A 17,933-nucleotide genomic window follows, 5' to 3' on the forward strand; every position below is an offset into this window, starting at 1 on the left:
TAAATCACACCAAAGAAGAAAGATATAAACAAACATTAAATAAATAAGAAGTGTAGTTTTATATTCAGCCCAATAAAAGTATTTAAAAGATTGCTTATGATTGAATAAATGATGAATACATTTGCCAGGCCTTATTGGATTCTAAAGTCACTGCTCAGTTTCGCTAATCTTATATTTTATTGAATCATTTTACCATCATGTTTGCCTGGAGAACTTAGTTTTTGTAACTCAACCCTATTTTTTAAGTCTTTTCCCGATCGAAATCGTACTAATAATGTTCTCACGTTTACCCAGTTTGATTGACTCATCAACACGTTTAACGACTCAATCGAACAACCTAATCGGTGCTTAGCTCAGGCCATTTCGCAACAGAGCCGGAGCTGTTTCAACTCCTCCGCCAACCCGCCCCCCATTCTACTTCTCCATCCCTTCCTGTGTCTTTTTCTTCTTACATGTCGATCACCGAAACGACTTCCCCGAACCTGGGATGAGTGGCCACCGTTGGCCGAACAGGTCGATGACTGGGCGTCCGCTTTCGGGGAAATTCCACCAAACCCAAACCCGATGTCAATGTTTTCCGACAAAACAGAAAAGAGCGCGCCAGAAAAGAGCGAGAAACTAAAACAGGCAACACAATTTCACGCGGAAAAACGGATGATGAAACCGGAAGACCGAACCGTGGCCCGGCTGGGAGGCACATCAAACTGACCGCATCGAAGTGGGCGATGGTCGGCCAGAAAAACCACTGGCTAGCGGATCTTCGGTAAAGGAAGGTAAAGGAAAAGTGTGATCGGGTGCACAACGACAGCAAATCAACAAACAAACAAACCCATGAGAGATGCCCGCATGGGAAGACGAAAGTCGTTCTCGGCGGTCAGCAACACGTTGCCGAATTTTCCAACCAGTTGGTGCGTTGGGCAGGCGGGGGTGCATTGGGGGCGGGGTAGACGGACCGAATGACAACTACCATGTCCACCAACACCGTTTCTAATTTTCCCTCACGTGCCACGGCGTGGCAACGAAAGCCATCACTCATAACTGGCGGTAGAAAAAAAACGTATTGGGAAAATGGTGTGAAAAGTCAGCCTCGGACAGTCACCACCACGGACACTTCCTCGTCTCTCTTCCGGATCGTTGCCCTTCGGCACAGCGGGCGCTTAGAATTACTTAAAATATAGATATTTTAGCAAAATCGAGACGAACCACGCCACACATCGTTCGGCATGAGTTATCTTTCTCGGTGCGGTATCGTATGTATGTGTGTGCGCGCTCACGATATTCTTTTTCCCAACGAAGCGTGAGGCGTCACGTATAAATAAATCAAAAGCATGTTGGATGGCTTCACGTAAGATCACTGCTCGGTTGGCCCTCCCGGTTGGGTTTTTCACGATCACCAGAAAAGCACTCTGGCCGCAAGTGCTACAAAGAAGAGTACCTAAAAGAAACAAAAAAAAATGAAAAAATACAAACTACCTCGGGACGTGATATCAATGCGTTAGAGAAGGAGAACCACGCAAACCAAAACTAGAAGGAAGAAAAACCCCCGAAAGTAGGATAATCGACCACCGCTTGGATCTGATTACCAACGCGGCCGTTCGAGTTTGGAAAGGAAAAATGAAGTTGTGGATTTCGAGGGACCAAGCGCGCCGAAGGGAGAACACGTGCGCACGGGACGCATCATATGTTCCGCAGGCATGTTAGAATACGGAAAGCAACAAAACGAAAAAAAGGGTACAGGAAAATCTAAAAAAGTAAGATCGACCACCAGCCGCGAGGCGAGGCGTTTTTTGGCAACTCGCAACCGGCTCGCACACCTGTTACTACCTAGTTGCGAACTATTGCTCGGGCGGTTGTGTGTATGTTTGTGTGTGTGTCCAGTTAACTCCCACCTTCCTTCTTCCGAGAAAAACCACCCTGCACAGGGAAAACCCGACTGCTGCTTACGTGGGAAAAGCTGTTCTTGACCGTCAAAAAAAAGCATCCCAATTTCGCGATGGGAAAATGTAGAGGGATTATTGAGGGGTTTTTTTTCCCGAATGATGTCAACCCTATGCCGGTCAGTGTGTGTGTGTGAGTGTGTGTGCTGAGTGCGCAGGTTCGTTTAGCTCGCCACTCGGCCAGCCAGTTGGTCGACAGGGGTTTTTCTCCGCTAACAAAACCTTACCGTCAATGTTTTGGGAAAAATGTTTTCCCACCCCGTCTGATGCAGGTGGAAAGTTGCTCTACCAGAAAGAGGAGACAGAGGGTGAGGGAGATGTGCACTGGGAATTTATGACTGATTTATGGCACGCTATAAAACGCGCTCGATTAAGTGCGCAGCCGGGAAAACGGGTTGCCGAGAATTTCTGGCAAGTGGCTTGCGGCGGTCGATTGCGAGTCTCGGCGTTGACTGACTATTTGGGGAACGATGACCACCATGGGCTGCAGGCTAGACGTGGCCCCTTCCTTCCCCCCACCCCCCTCTTCGGGGGAGGTTTCTTTTCTCGCCTTAGGGACCGAGAGGCCGTGCGCCGCGCATCGTGGTCACTTCCGTCAACAGTTGGTACCAGCTGGCTGACGGCATCGTGTTCGCGATTTGACGCTCAGTGGTTGAGCTGATTTTGAAGCGAAAAAAAAAACACAAAAAGTGTTAAATAAAATAAATAAATTATCATTTCGAGCGGTTGATCGGGTGATCCTCGCCGTCGACCTTCGCCATGCCTTCCGCGATCACGAGTGGAATACCAATTGGATCGGGCCTGTGGTACATTGTTACGGTGCGAAAATTAACATTCCACAAACCCCGGAGATCCCCGCGTTTGGTAGCGACGCTGAACTGTGTTAAACACTCAAATTAATTTCCCTGTCGATCGTAAACAATCGGCCTGATGCGGCGAGGCGGAAGGTGGGATAATAAATGAAGTAATAATAAACGATTTTTCACTCATCGTTTTGCAATAGCTGGAGGTCTCTTTCCCTCCGGCGCCGGTGGGAAAACCGGAACGCAAGTGGTTCATTATTATCCCCATTTTCCCTTTCGACAAAATCCCCAAGCTCGCCAGAATCCCATCTGAACTACATAACTCACAATGGAAGCTCTATTTTAGGGGTGGAGATTTTCAATTCTCCCACTTACACGCCCGGTCCAGAAACGTGTCGCAAAACGGAGGGACGTCGTAGCTCTTGCCGGTTTCGGAGAAAACCATTAATTTTTACGATGAAACTATTAATCCTTTCCCGTACTGACAGTTGCGTCTTTTAAATTGAGCACAACAAGGGACGCGTAGATGATTAATGAAATAGCGTGTCGCCGTTTTGGGGAAGTTCGGGAAAAAATCTCTGCTGTGGAAGGAAAGACAACGTTTTGACCCACAGCCGGTTGCAATTTGGAGAAAATAATGTTTCTTCATTATGAAAGCAGCATTTTGCTGCCCCGGAAATAATTAACAGTGGTTTTTTGATTGTCACAACTTTGTTATATTTTTATATTTTCCTATTTCAATTCAAATACAGTTATTTTAGATTGTCAGTACAAAACATTAAAAACAAGTTGTTCAAACATAAAAAAAGAATATTTTAGTTCAACATGAAAATACGATCAAAATGCGAGATGAAATAATTATGAAAAGAAATCTAGTGACAACCACATGTTCCGTCTGGCGCGGAGTGATTCACGGCGGAAATACGGGAAGCAGAAAAAGAAGCATTGCCAAACCGGCATGACTTTCGTTTTCGCCACCGACGATTGGCCTCGTTTCGGCATTTGTTTTTGTTTTATTATTTTTGTTGCTCCTCCACGGAATGTTGGACCATGTGTGATACTTTTTTTCCCTCCCCGAATGAGTACGGTTCTATGGCACGTTCCGCAAGCCAGCGCGCGAAATCGTTCCGTTACTTTATCCTGCAACCACTTAATCCCTTATGGGTGTTTCTTCAGCTGCCTCGGAATGTACCCGCTGGAATCAACCGAACAGCTGTTCACGGGGGGGGAGGAGCATGAAATCGTCCACGCTCGTCGCCCGGACGGTCCTTGGTGCGCACGTCCAACTCGCGCCCAACAAAGGACACTAAATCATTTGGTCGAATGGGTATCGCGAGCCGAAAACTCGATCGCCATTCGTCCGACAAGTCGCGAGTTGGCGCAGAATTATGCACCCACCAAGCTCGAATGACGCCCGGTCGACAGGTGGATTCCGGTTGCATTCGCCCGCGTCCTGTGCCCGTCCGGAGAAAAGCAAAACGAACAAAGAAAACGTCCCGAACGAAGGCGGCGTGATTGCGATGTCACAACTTCCGATTTAACTTTTCTTGGTGCTGTTTTCCATTTTCTTCACCGGTTTGGTCCCATATGGTGTTCTACTTTTCTTTCTGCGCACCCAAAACACCCAAGCTGTCGATTGGGAACGACGGTGGAAAACCACTTTTGGACCACCATCGCTGACTGTGGAAAATCTCTTTGTTCCCGACCGTGCCAATCGCACCGTTTGGCCAACGTGGGTTTAAAGAAGCATGAAAAACACGACCCTCCAACCGAATGAAAATGAATCCCGACGACCGGCTACCACGGGACAGATAGCGTTTTCCACCAGATGCGCCGTGGCGGCTCCCTGGTGGTCTGGCTTGAAAGTCACTGTTTTGCTTGGAAATAAATCACAACAGGTCCGATTGAGTAGCCGCAAGCAGGAAGCAACACTTACAGGCCGGTGCTGGTGCTGGCGTGAAGAAAGCAGCGCACGTAACAACATACAAAAGACGGCTTCGAACGAGCGAAAGAAAGAAAGAAAGTACGTCGTCGTGGGCGTTTCGAGTGAAGTTATCCTTCGTCTCTTCTTTTTGAAAGGTGAAGTACCAGGCGCATGCTTTGTCAGTTTGACGTTGGAAAAATGTCTTTTGCGATGGCTGCAAATTGTAATATTAACATTCCATTTATAACCAAAATAAAGATGGATCGTTTAGTGTTGGTCAAAAGCAGCCACACTTGCGAGTTGAGAAAATAAAACTAATGTAATTTCGTTGAGAATATTGTGTGACAAAATGCATAATTTGTATGATTTTGTTCTTGTATTTAAACAAACGAGAAAAAATAAAAAATATTTAAATTTAAAATACATCAAAGGAGCCAATTTCGTAAGCGAAATGTTTAAAAAGTAATCACATGACCAACTATTTGATTTCAGCATAAAGTTCATTCTAAAATCAATGTTGTCGATCTGCGATCGCTTCTTGTTCATTGATGAAAATCATACCACCAAACAACGGGTCGGATCGAAGAAAAAATGAATGGAAAAAATGAGTGCACACGATCGCCCAGAAGGCAGATGTGACACGGTATCCCGACGATACACGCACACTTGCACCCCACCTCCTTCCGGGCACAATGTGGCCACAATGCACCCAATCCATCCTACCGTGGCCACCTCCACATCTCAAACGGGGACTCGCCCGAGAAGCGTTGTTTATAAATCATCCCCCAATTCTTTCCTCTGCCGCCATTTCGTTGCTTTCTTTCTTCTTTCTTTCGAGCGTGTCACAAAACACCCGCACACGCTGAGGACGCGCACGCGACTTCGCGTTTCGTATCTTTCGAAAAACCCATCGCCACCCGGTCCGGTATGTTTTACATTTTAATTCTTTGTTTTGAATGCGACACTTCAAATGGCGATGAAAAGTGTGAAGCGAATCACAACAAAACGTAAATCATCGCAACAAACGAGTGGTGAGGTTGGTGGTGGTTAGGCAGGACCTAATGGGATAAGGATTGGTAGCGGGAGGAAGGAAATTACTGTCATGTCCAGTGTAACGAATGGCTGGGCGGATTATCGGGGACGGAATGTGCTTCATTTTGCCGCTTTAATGATGACATTGAATTGTTTCGTGGTCCATTTTTCTGTCCCGCCGCGTGTCAGTGGACAGGAAGTGACAGTTACTACGTCGGGTAGTACGTTTGTCTGCGTCGTAATAAACTTGTTTCTGGGAGGAGCATAAATTCAACACCGCCTGCCCATTGCTAATTGTTTGATTCATTGCCACGGCGATAGCATCGAGAAAAACTAACTACAGTTTTGCTAGAAGATTCTTTAGTTTGTGTTGCAAGAAGTCACTCGACGAAAGTGAGGTTCTCTATAACTTAAGAGTTATATCCTTTTTATCTGCGCAAGAATAGTTTTTATGTCACGAAAACCGGTGTTTATCTTGCTATGTTTTTAAATTAATAATCAAAGTCTAACACGGACGGACTCTTGTCGTGAAAAATGATCAGTTGAACAAACAGAAAATCAATCTTTCTTTTAGTCCCAAAAAATATAAGAAAGGAGTACCAAAGATGATGCAGTATATTTCATTAGGAACTTCTTTCAGTGAAACAAATTTAAATCTAATAATTGATATTTTATTTATACTATTTGCTAATATAACATTTTAAACAGCAAATATACGACAGGGAAAGTACAGAATGAACCGTCAATCAGCCCCGCAACCGCACTAAACACCTCTGGACGGAATAAAGCTATCAACACGCGGACACGCTGTCGGCGAAGGAACGCGCATTTGCAATTCGCAACAATTTCACCAAAACTATGTAAGACATCCCGAGCACCGATGTTGCGGTGGACCGAACCCGATTCGGTCGAAGGGAGCAGATTCCAAGGGCCGAGAAACCACTTCTCGGGTGACAGTTGCGTTGCGTTCGAACACGATAGTTTCGTCAAGAGCCAAGACGTAGCGGGACGTAGTTCGGTTCATTGAACTCTAGGGTGCTCTGGCCGATCCCGCACGGAGTAACTCCACAGGTTTTGGCCGGTGGTGAAAGCATCGGCACCAGCAACTAAACACCGCGGAACGCAGACGAAGGAGCCAGGGGGGGGTTCTGTATTTATAGAACCCCGAGTTCGAAGCGCACTCCAAAAGGTTGCCACGAGGTTACCCGCGCCGCATGTTCCAATGAACCGTAACTAGCGAGCAACTGGCTTGCGTAAGTAGCCGATTGCTGTTATGCTCGCGTCGCTGGATAGTGGCAGCGATGCCCGAAGCAGGAGGATACCGTCCGCCGTCGGCCATCGATCCGATCAGCTCGCAATAAGTCACAAATTTTCCTACGGCCCGGGCGTGTCTTGGAGCAACCACCTCTTTACCACCGACCGGGCCGGAGAGGAAGAAGAAGTAGAAACAAAAACACACACTTTCCCGACTCCTTGTGGAGGGAAAATATAAATAAGTTAAACATAACAGGAGAAAAAAGGGTTTTCCCCCAACCGCCGGAGTATCGCAATTCGATCGTTTCCCCCCACCCCCCTTCCCCTTCCCTTTTGTTTCTTTTCTTCAGCGAAAGTCAACAAATTCCTGCGAGTGAATGGAGTGCGAGTTATCCACCGCAAGCCCGGATGGAGTGCGTGGAAAAGTCGATCTTACGTCGCTTTGCACTGATCGTTTGGGTTCCTTTTCTTTCCAATTTCCTCTGAGCGAATCCTTTCCATGGCCTGCGTTTGATCGGAAAAAAAGGTTCGGGAGCCCTGAAATATCCACCGCTAATGAACTGGTGTTGCCACGGTATGGCAAATAAACAGATGAAAAGCTACAAAGATCGAAGGAGCGGAGCAAAGCGATCAACAAACTATACATCAGCCGCAGAACAGTGGACCGCTTTTGGTCTGGCGCGTCTCCGGCACGAACTGCACGGCGACGGTTCATTGCACCGGCCTAAGACATAGCTCACGCCCAACCAATGGCTACCCGTTTGGTGGAAAACCTAAAGGGAAAATGGTACCGGTTTGGAGTGGATCGGTCGGTGCATCGAAACACACGTGGCATTCGTGGTGTGGTCTGTTTTTTTTTAATTCCTCCTCATCATCCCTAAACAGTATCCCCGTATTTGTTTAGATTATCAAACCAATTCCAGGATGGAATCGGAGCCGGCGGAGGGCAGATAGACACAAGCTGGATGCATTCCCCGCATGGCTCTCGTGGCGGAAAATCTCCTGCTGGAGAAGAAAAAACAGCAACCGACCGATTCGGGGAAGGGAAAACCGAGACCGGGAAAAGAACAGCCACTCGGCGCACCGTGGAGTCAGTGGCCCCCGGAGGAGTTGTTCATAGGCCCGTGTTGTGGGCCAAAAATAGTGGCCGTCGAAGTAGTTTCCAACTTTCTCCTCGTGTGCATCCGCCCGGAAATGCAACCGTCGGTGGGGAGCGAAATATTGAACATGCCCCGGGGGAGGAAAAGACACCTTAAACCACCGTGTGCCACGGACTGCGCCGTGCGGTGGTGGCATAGGAGCAACTTGAACGATTTGCGTCCAAAAATAGATACGCGCACTATCTTCCCCCTTCCCGCGCTGGGGAGGGAGCTTCCGGGAGTGTCGGGACCATCGACCGGCTGGTGATCGATAGTGCGTTCCAGTGGCGTCCGGAGAACGTCCGCCCCTACGACAAGCACACACGCGCCAATCGGTGCCGGTTTCGGTCTCCGGTCTCCCAGAACCCAGGAAACATTCCTCCCGCGCTCGAAGCCGTGTTTCGTGTGTGCCGTCAAAATGAGCAAGGTCAAAAACCTGCACGCACCATATAAGCGAGAGCGGGGAAAGGCGGTCCGAACTAGGGAGGACGATGACGGGTAAACCACACCCGACGGCACACCTTCAATCAAGCTCGACGGCCACGGCTCGAGTACGTGCGACGGGACACTCGTGCCGTCAGTTTCTTACGCGAAGCCATCTCCGGTTGTACTTATTTTTAGGATCCCTCGTACTTGTCATATTTTATCTATCACCTCTCGGGGAGGCGAGTCTTCTTGCGGACGAGGGTACTCCTTCCTACCGGTGCGCTCCTAACTTTCACTATCGATCACGAACGTGGTTGTCGGATCCTTCGAGAACTCGACGCACGCCAGGCTAGACCCACTTGCCAGGGAAATTAGCCGCAGGCCTCTAAGACTCTAGAATGCTCTCTAGCGGACCGGAGTCAGAAACCCCTCGGAGTTGAGCGGCGGTTTACGGTTTTACGAGTTCATTACCTGGCGCGGCACACACGACAAATGGCACCAGAACCACCGGATGACACTGATCCATGCGCCAGTCCAGGGCTGTGCGCCACCGCACCAACAGCTGTTGTCCGGGAGGGAGGGCAGACACCCCACCTTGGAGTGTAAACTCCGTGCCGGGGATGTTTATAAGCGCGACGACTTTTACCATTTATTTTACAACTTCAAGGAGGGGAATAAATTCTTGATTATTTCTTCGGCATAAAGGAAATACGTCTTATGTTGACAGCTCTAAGGAAGACTACTATTTAAATATAGAGTTGAGTGGTAACTAAATCTTACGATACCGATATTAGTATAGCTATATCGAGTGTTTCAAATGGCACTTGAAAATAAGATTAAAATGTTTGGTTGTGGTTATGTGCACAAGACATGTACTAAAAGTGTACTCAAATTTGGTAAATACTTAGATCTAAAAAGTGACTACACAGTTCCAAGTCTCTGATTCCTGAAGCACTGTGTAGTAAGTTCTATTGCAAATCTAGGAAAATAACTCACACATCACATTTCTCAAACTTGTAACAAATTGCTGTTCAATTTGATAAAAACATTGTCATATTCAACAAGTTATATCAGACTTTTGAATATATCTTTGATACCACATGAAACATTGTTTGAATTGTTTGTTCGATTAGTTTTAGGGTAAATATTTGTTTATATGAAATTATAACGGAATGCACGATGACTTAAGGTCTTTTGTCATGTATTTAAAACAGATGGACTATCATAACCTAGCATTACTCAATGTGTACATTCATGACATAAAACATAAAATATTATATTTGTTTTGTTTTTCACGACTGAACCAACTTCACGATCAACTGTTTCTGTTTATCAGAATACTGCAGAATCTTTCTATATTTTTTATTATACAACTCGATTCCAGTTTTGTTGACTTTTTCAAGTTTTAATCCTTTGTACTCGAAGAGGAGATTTAAAGATTTTTAAAAGCAGCCAAATGAAAGACGGCATTGGGCTGCAATTCTTTTTCGTTTTGTTCAATAATTAATCCCCCATCCATTAAACCGTTTATTACTTTTCCCTCGGGTGCGTACGCTTTCCCTGGGACTGCTGGCGTACGTGGACCGTCCGGCCCCTTTACATTTCCACCGACCGCGAGGCGACTTTCCCTGGTGGTGGAAAAAGAAGTCCAATCCATCGGAACACGGCCACCGTGCGGGATCGTTTACATTGTCGCTTGTTTTCTAGCCAAACACCATAAACCATCCGGCGGCGGTCCGTACCGCCCGAGCGATGAAAGGCAACACTTGTAAAAGCTGTCCATTAGCAAACGGCCGCGACTTTGGCGACGGCGACGCGCGATGGTTTTTCCGGAAGTTTCGTATTACATCTCGTTCGGCGTTCTCATTAAAAATTGTTGACATATTGGAAAATCTTGTCAACGACCGGCAGCAAAATCAATCATGATGGCTACTCGGCCTGATGAGCAACTCTTTGCGCAGGGATGCGTGAAATTTGAATATTCTATCCATTCTTCGGTCGCTCGGACAAAGCCACAGTGGTGGTGTAGGTGTGTGTGCGTTTGTGTGTAGGAAAAATAGCATGAAAAGTATGCCAGCGTGTTGATTTGTTGAAGGAAAATACAAACGAGCTACTTTGATGCACTTTTTCTGCTGCACCGATCCCGGAAAGAGGAAAACAAAAATGCTGACTGCGTCATTTCATTAGAACGCCATTTACTTTCCTGCCTTTGCATCAACACTTTCCCAGTTTTGTAAGAACAGAACGCGAAAAAAGGGATTTTCCAACCCCTTCGACGGAAAACAGATTCGATGTCGATCGGGGGCAAAGTGGCTGTCCTGTTCCGCGCGGGATGCAATGAAAATGGGTTTTGTACCGGTACCGTTGAAGCAATTTGTCAGTATCCGTTCAACTTAACGGCCACAAATAAAGCAACACGGAACAGCAACGGCTACCGGTTGTCATCAATCATAACCGGGCACACAACATCACCTTAAGCGCACTTTCCGGTTGGCGGCAGCAAACTGGGAAAAACGTATTGTCGATCACTTTTTCCACGCGTAAGGTTGTGGATTCCGACAAAACTGTCCCGAGGGCGGTGGTGACGATTGCCATCCCGATGGATGATGAGCTCAACCCTTTTCCTTTTAACTTTCCTTGAACCGGATGCGCCAGATGCAGCGATGACATTGTTGTAACCAGTAGAAAGGCTGTCAACGGACGGACAGACGGCTCGAAAGGACTGAATGAACTATCGGATTTAACTAAATAAAACTACTACGTTCCCCTTTGGACAGCGTTCAATCCATCGAACACCGGTAACAAAGGAAAATCGACATGTTTTCCACACGAATGTAGACGAATCATCTAAACGTGGATCGTATCAACACATCATTCTGAGTCATCTCCACTCCAATTAAGGAGGTTATTTACGGTGAATAAAACAGTGACGTTCCGCTTTATTCACGACCCGGCGCGTTGGCTATGGTTTCCATTCCAATCGGAAAACTCACCCTCCTCTGTTTGACCTTTAGAATTCTCGACTCCCGCCGATCGTTTCCCACTCGACGACGACCATTTTCGGCAAAACACCAAAATTAGAAACACTTTCAATGGAGTTTTGGGACGGTTTCCGTGGAGTATCCGTGGCGGAATGCTGCCCCCCCCCCTCCCTCCTTCCTCCTCTGAGAAGCATCGGGAAAAATTCCAGCATCCTCTAAGACAAAAAAAAGCAACCCCCAGACAGGACTAATTCCGTACCCAAAATAATCTTCGAGCCGTCGAAAAATCGGGGAATCCACGTTCGTCGTTCCCTTCCGACAATGTTATCCCCGAAAACGGTGTGTGTGTGTGTCTCGGGGCAATAAGCGCCTCACCTTGAGAGCCGTGGACGACGGAGACGATGACGATTCGACCTCCCGGTTCGGTCACGAGCAAACCGTTCCTTGGCGTTCGGAGGTTTTGAAGGCCAACTCGAAGATAAATCTGTAAAGACGATGGTGATGCTGCATTCTGCTGCTGAGACGGTGGTTCGCGCATCTGGAAGCAGCGCGGTGGGAAAATGCTGATGTGACTCGCTGCTGGAGATGCTGGCGAACACCGACTACATCTCTGTCGACACTGTCTGGTTGGCGGGATTTGGTTGCCTGCATACGCTGACCCTCCCCGGAGTGAAGGATGTGCAGGCACTCCAACGAAGTTACACAATGGTTGGATCGATGGCGCTGGAAGTTTGAAAAAAAGAGAGGAGAAAATCAAGCTTGAGAATAAACTGAACCACGGAACGACTCCCGTCTGAGGGAACCGGTGATAAACGGGTGGTAAAGGCACTTGTTTGGAACATGTGCTTCGATGCAGAACTCCCGCTGAAGAGAAAAGAAATCACAGTTGCGTTGCATACCTACACATCTTTTTAGTCTTATGCTATGTGCAGCGAAGGTTGCTGTTTGTTTGTTACCAAACAAAATAAAAACAAGATTTTTCAAAAAAAAAACAAGAAGAGATATTAGGACACAATAACCTCTAGGGAATAAGAAGTACCCAAAATCTGGAACATCAGAATAGAAAACCTATTGCTCCTTCATTCCAATGCTGCACAAAACTGTAAAACTTATCAGCCCCATTTTCCCGATCGGGGTTCTCAAATAAATCATTCCACTGCCCATTCCAGCTGACATTGATGGATGGGACTGTTTCGTAAGGTTTGGTTCGTGCTCTCGTAACAATTTCCTTCTGTTTCATGATTTTATTTTAAGTCCAGTCCAGTGTTTCGTCGACGCCTCAATCAGATCTTTTCAAGAATTGATTCCGCGAAGCACGCGGTGGCATATGGAGGTTTTCTTTGGGAGTAGTAAAAAAATCAACAAAAGGCAGCCACGTTCGAGGACATTGGAATGTTGGTTCTTTGCTGGTTGTTAGGGAACGGAAAAATCGCAAAGCGTGCGACAGACACGGCTATCGCGTTAATGATGCGAATAGGTCGGGCAAGTGGGTTGCTTCTGCTGCTGTTGCTACTGATGACAAAACTCTACCCCAACGCCAGGGATCAGTTCCCCCTATGTGGAAGCGGTTCCGGAGAGCGATGTGCGCTGCCGCTGGCTATAAATTTAGGCCTCTCCAAATCTCGGTGACTAGGATGGTCGGTGACGGGTGAGGTTACTTTTATTTTAGGGATTCGTTCGCGCCCGAAGCGAACAACAACTGGATGCACAATGCACGATCGTTTTGGGAGCCGAGACCACTGACTCACGAGGAATGACGACGGGGAATGCCGAAACGAGCGTCTGGCACCCGCTGACTACGCAGCATCCGTACGGGAAACATGTGGAAGTGAACGGAAATTAACCAACCATAAAATAGATTATCTTCCAGCCAGTTCCTGCACGCGCGATACCCGGAAAAACAGCTGGCAGTGCGTTGTGACGCGTGCCGGCGACACATTTTCCGAGCTGGAACAAAAAAAAGCCTGGTTCTCCCAAGTTTTTTTGGGAGTTTCTTATGAGTCGCGGTTCCTGATTAGGAAACCAGTAAGAGCTGAAGAGATTCGGTCTTCACTTATGAGGCTTCTGTTCCCTACGACATAAGATATAAAACATGGATAAACTGCTTTACTTGGTGCTCGGGAGAAGTTTGTCGTAAACCTACATAAACAATCTTGAAGTACATGTAAGCATTTTAGATTTTGTGCATTTGTAACGACCAAATATTTGTCGGACGTGCCCTACAATCAGTTCATTTAATAACCTCATTTTATTGGTGTCTGGATCTGGTAGGGTATAAAATTCTATGTGCATAAAATTACACTTCCGACAATGGAAGACAAAGAAACAAATCAATTAAAACAAGAAATTTTATTGACATTGAGGAAATAAAAATCCTCTCCAGTAAATATGCTGTACGGTGAATAAGTATCGTGTTTAGAAAATGCTCACTTAATGACTTGAAAAACAGAAACGAAGAGCTCTTGAAACGAGAACCTTCAAATGTCCCGAGCCTGGAGTGACAACCTTCACACCAATCCCTCAGAACGGTGGCAGATTTGTCACGCATAAATCAGAATGCTTCCCAAACTACGATGTTGATGATGACGATAGTTCCTCGAATCTACTTGCAGCGTGTGTGGCCTACAACGGTTCCACCCACCTACTAATTGACGGTAAGCCGCAGAAGGACTTCAAGTGGTACTATTCACCGTCCCAAAGCGATCGTCAACCTGGCAGGGCCACCTTTCCCGACCTTTAATGCGTCGACTGACAGTTGGCAGAAATGGATCAAAATTGGACGTCCTTCACTTTCCCCGAGTCCGGTCGGAAAATCTCGGCAGCGAATGCGGTGGAATAGTTTGCGCCTCATCAGCAAGAGAAATTATCGTTTTTATGGGATGCAAACGACCTCTTCATTGCCATTCCGGAGCCGGAGTTTAGCCGGAGTGAAGGGATCATCGTTCGCGATCGTTAGTGTGCACTGCTTATGCTTCCAAAGAACGCATAAATCATGTGCAAGTGCGTCTCGCGCAATCCCGTATGGTTGACGCATGCAGGGCACGATTGTGCATCGTCAGTAACGCTAGGCAATTGCTGATCCGATCTCATCTCGTGGTTTTGAAGAACGATTCGTTGGCGCACTGTCGACTGTGTGATGTATTTGATTCTAGCTCAAGTACGATGAAATGCATTTTCGGAGGTCGAATACCTACGCAGATCAATGGCATCTTAGCTACGGTACACTTAAATAATAAGTAATAATTTATTTCTATACCAGATTTTTGATTTAGCGCGTTTAAAATTATACCCAATATAAAATTAAAAAAGGGATTTATTGAAACTTGAATTACATGTTTTCTACAAGATACAACTTTGGTCGTCAGAAGTTTTAACAGTTTTTCGTAGTAGGCTTTTATCTTTTCCCGATAGTTTACATCGACGTTATATCTATTTATATTCCTCTTATTTCCCTGCACCGGTCCCATTCGTTGTTGCTCATTTATATTTCCTTACTTGCTTAGTATGGAAATGATTGCATTGCAATGCTTAGAAACAGTAATTTTGAAACAGTTTTGCCAACATTTTTCAGAGGTATGAAACCATGGTTACCAAAAAGTAAAAAGTAAAAACCAAAAGTGAGGAAAAACCCTTCCTGGGGTTCAAGTGGGAAAAAGTACCGTTAGACCCCAACGGTTCTGCTCGTTTGTGCACCTGCAAACCGACAAAAGCAACACAAGTTCACAATGTTTCACCCATTCCTCAGCGTCACGTACCATGGTCCTTTAAACCTGGTGTATTGTGGTGCAACTCTGGGCGGTTTGTTTCATCTTCCGAGTATATGGTCTCTTTGAAAAGAGTGTAGAAAAACTGTAGCTTTAAAAAACACTCATATAGAAAACGCACTTCAGCAGACTTGCATGGAAGGAAGCTTCGCTCTTCACTTTTTTATCTTTTCCCGAACAGGATGTTGGCACGTTCTACCGCTATCCCTTCTGCGACGTGCCGATTTTCTTTTAAAACCAAATGTCAAGGTGCAAAAGAAAAAGTATCGTTTGAGGTTGACCGATCGATGCAGAAAAAATACTCTTTCTTCGAATTCTACTGAGCATATTTGGAGCTGCAGAGTTTTGCCTCTTGTTGCCGCAATTTTTGGTAAAATTTAAAAAAAGTGGCAGTGAGGCAAAAAAAGAGAAGAGTGAGCTGAAACGTTAGTTACGGTAAATGGAAAACTTTGGCACATGCCAGACCAACGTTTTTCCAAAGACTTCACCTGCTATGTCGCTATAGACAACCAATCTTCAAAGGAAACCTTCGTTATTTTAGTTTTGGCGATCGTAAAAGGCTGCACCGTTTTTGCACAAAACAAATTCTTTAAAAAACGGTACTTTATACTTAAGTCACCCGACAACGAGTTCTTTTTGATCTTTGCCCACAAATTATGTACCTCTGACAAACGTTATCGACAGGACCGTTTTTCAAGAGAAAAACAGGGAAGTAGAAAAAAACCTTGCTTTTCTTCGGCATCTTTTTCTTCCGCCTCCAAAGGACGACCGAAACGCACTCGATGGAACTTTCTCAATTTGTCTTTTTCCGTTCAACTTGACACCTTACGGTAAACACGGTACACCGTTCCGAAAGGGTGCGTCGTCTTCTGCGTCTGGTGCATCTGCTTAGGATGCTTTAGCGTAAACACCCCAACAACAGCATCAGCTCACGGTTCCCGCTCCATTCCACCATTTTCCGATGCGCGTGCCCTTTTCCCGCTTGCCCCTTTTTTCCACACCGCACGCGCTTGTCGCAGAGTCACCGCTTTCCATCTGGGTGGCACAGGATCGCCCGTGCCTTTCTTGTACTTGCTCTGAAGACCGGAAACGAGTCGCTGATCCTGGCGACGATCGTCGTGCGGTACATATGTACATGCATTTTGAGCGATCGCGAGTTCGTAGGGTAGGATTTTCTTTTTCTTGCTTCCCTCATCAGCTCGTTCGTTTGTCCGCGGAAGTGTGGAAAATAAGAGGCAAGATTAATCGTGCAACTGGAAGATGCGGCAAGGAAAGGCTGTAGCTGGCTTCACTCTTCATCATTGCAATGGATTATGCCCTTCGAAACGACCCTTGATGATGGAAAAGATCCGGATAACACTCGAAGATTGTGGAAAATTATATCTTTTCCTGTCTCTCATGATTAGATTTATAAATAAAAAGTTCCTTCCATGTATGAGAGGGTCATAATTTTAACAACTTAAAAAAAATTATAACAAGCAAGATGTACTTATTAAAAGTTAACTCTTCATCCCGCAAAGATCTAAATTGATGCAACAATGAAATGTGAACTTAATAAAGAGATTTATGAAAGCGGATGCTGTAGATAAAGAGAAACACTAATTAAAGTAAATCCTTTTTCGTTGTAGACATGTGCAAGAGGGGTAAAAAACATAAAAGGCGCGTGCCGTTTGGTTCGGTGGCAATTTTTACCAAATGAGCAACCTAATGCATCCGCTATGCTCCCTTTTTCCCTGTTTGTTCTTTTCCCGGTACTTGTGCAAGAAGGCAAGCTACGTTGAAAAGTCACTTGTTGAAGAAGTGTTGCGTTGATTGCAGTTTCGATCGTGTTGTTTGTGCTGTTGCATTTTTTCCGCCTTTGCAAAGACATGCTCTTTTCATTAAATTGTGTTTCCTGCCGGTCGCGTTCCTCCTTCATGGTTTCATTTTTTATTGTTCTCTTTTTCGAGAAAATGTTAAATTCATCGAAGCAGAAAGAGTGTTCCGGCTGTCGCTGCGGGGCGGTTTGGTTTAGCTTCGCTGGTACATGTGTTTTCAGTTTCCGCTTCGGATGACATTTGACGATGGCTGGGAGCGAGGAATTGATTTCGAGGGAGGGTGTTGTTCCGGTACAGGTTAGTGAACCGTGCTTCTTCCTCGAACTGCGGCAAAAGGACCCTCTGCTAGACAGCCACGACTGTGTGGCGTTGGGTCCCGAAAGTGGTTTCATCCGTCCCTTCCAAATTGATCGTACCGGGAATCCGGGGAGGAACAGTTTGTTGCCCCTTCTCCGGTGCTGGGCCGTCTGCCGGCGGGACGTAGGATGGTGGTTGATGGTGAGAGATGAGATTTTGTTTGTTTTCAAATCCGGGCCCTGGAAAACACGAGTTTTTCCTCCCACCGGCGCCGCACGAACTATAACAGGCGTGACCGGATTTGTCTTGATTGTTGTTAGGTGGTTACGGATTTGTCGGATATTTTCGGTACCGATCAACCAGAGGAAAATCTCAGTCAAGTCCTACGTCCATGGATACGGTTATGGATGCAGGCTGGAGGAGTATAACATAACCCTGACACCAATAGAATGGTTGAACAGCGCTTACTAACTCCTTAGACAAAATACTATCACTAAAGAGGTCTTATAAACGTCATTAAATCGTGAATGAAATGTTGGTCGTTTTAACGTATTGATAA

The sequence above is a fragment of the Anopheles coustani genome, chromosome 2 (assembly GCF_943734705.1).
Source record: "Anopheles coustani chromosome 2, idAnoCousDA_361_x.2, whole genome shotgun sequence".
Lineage (NCBI taxonomy): Eukaryota > Metazoa > Arthropoda > Insecta > Diptera > Culicidae > Anopheles > Anopheles coustani.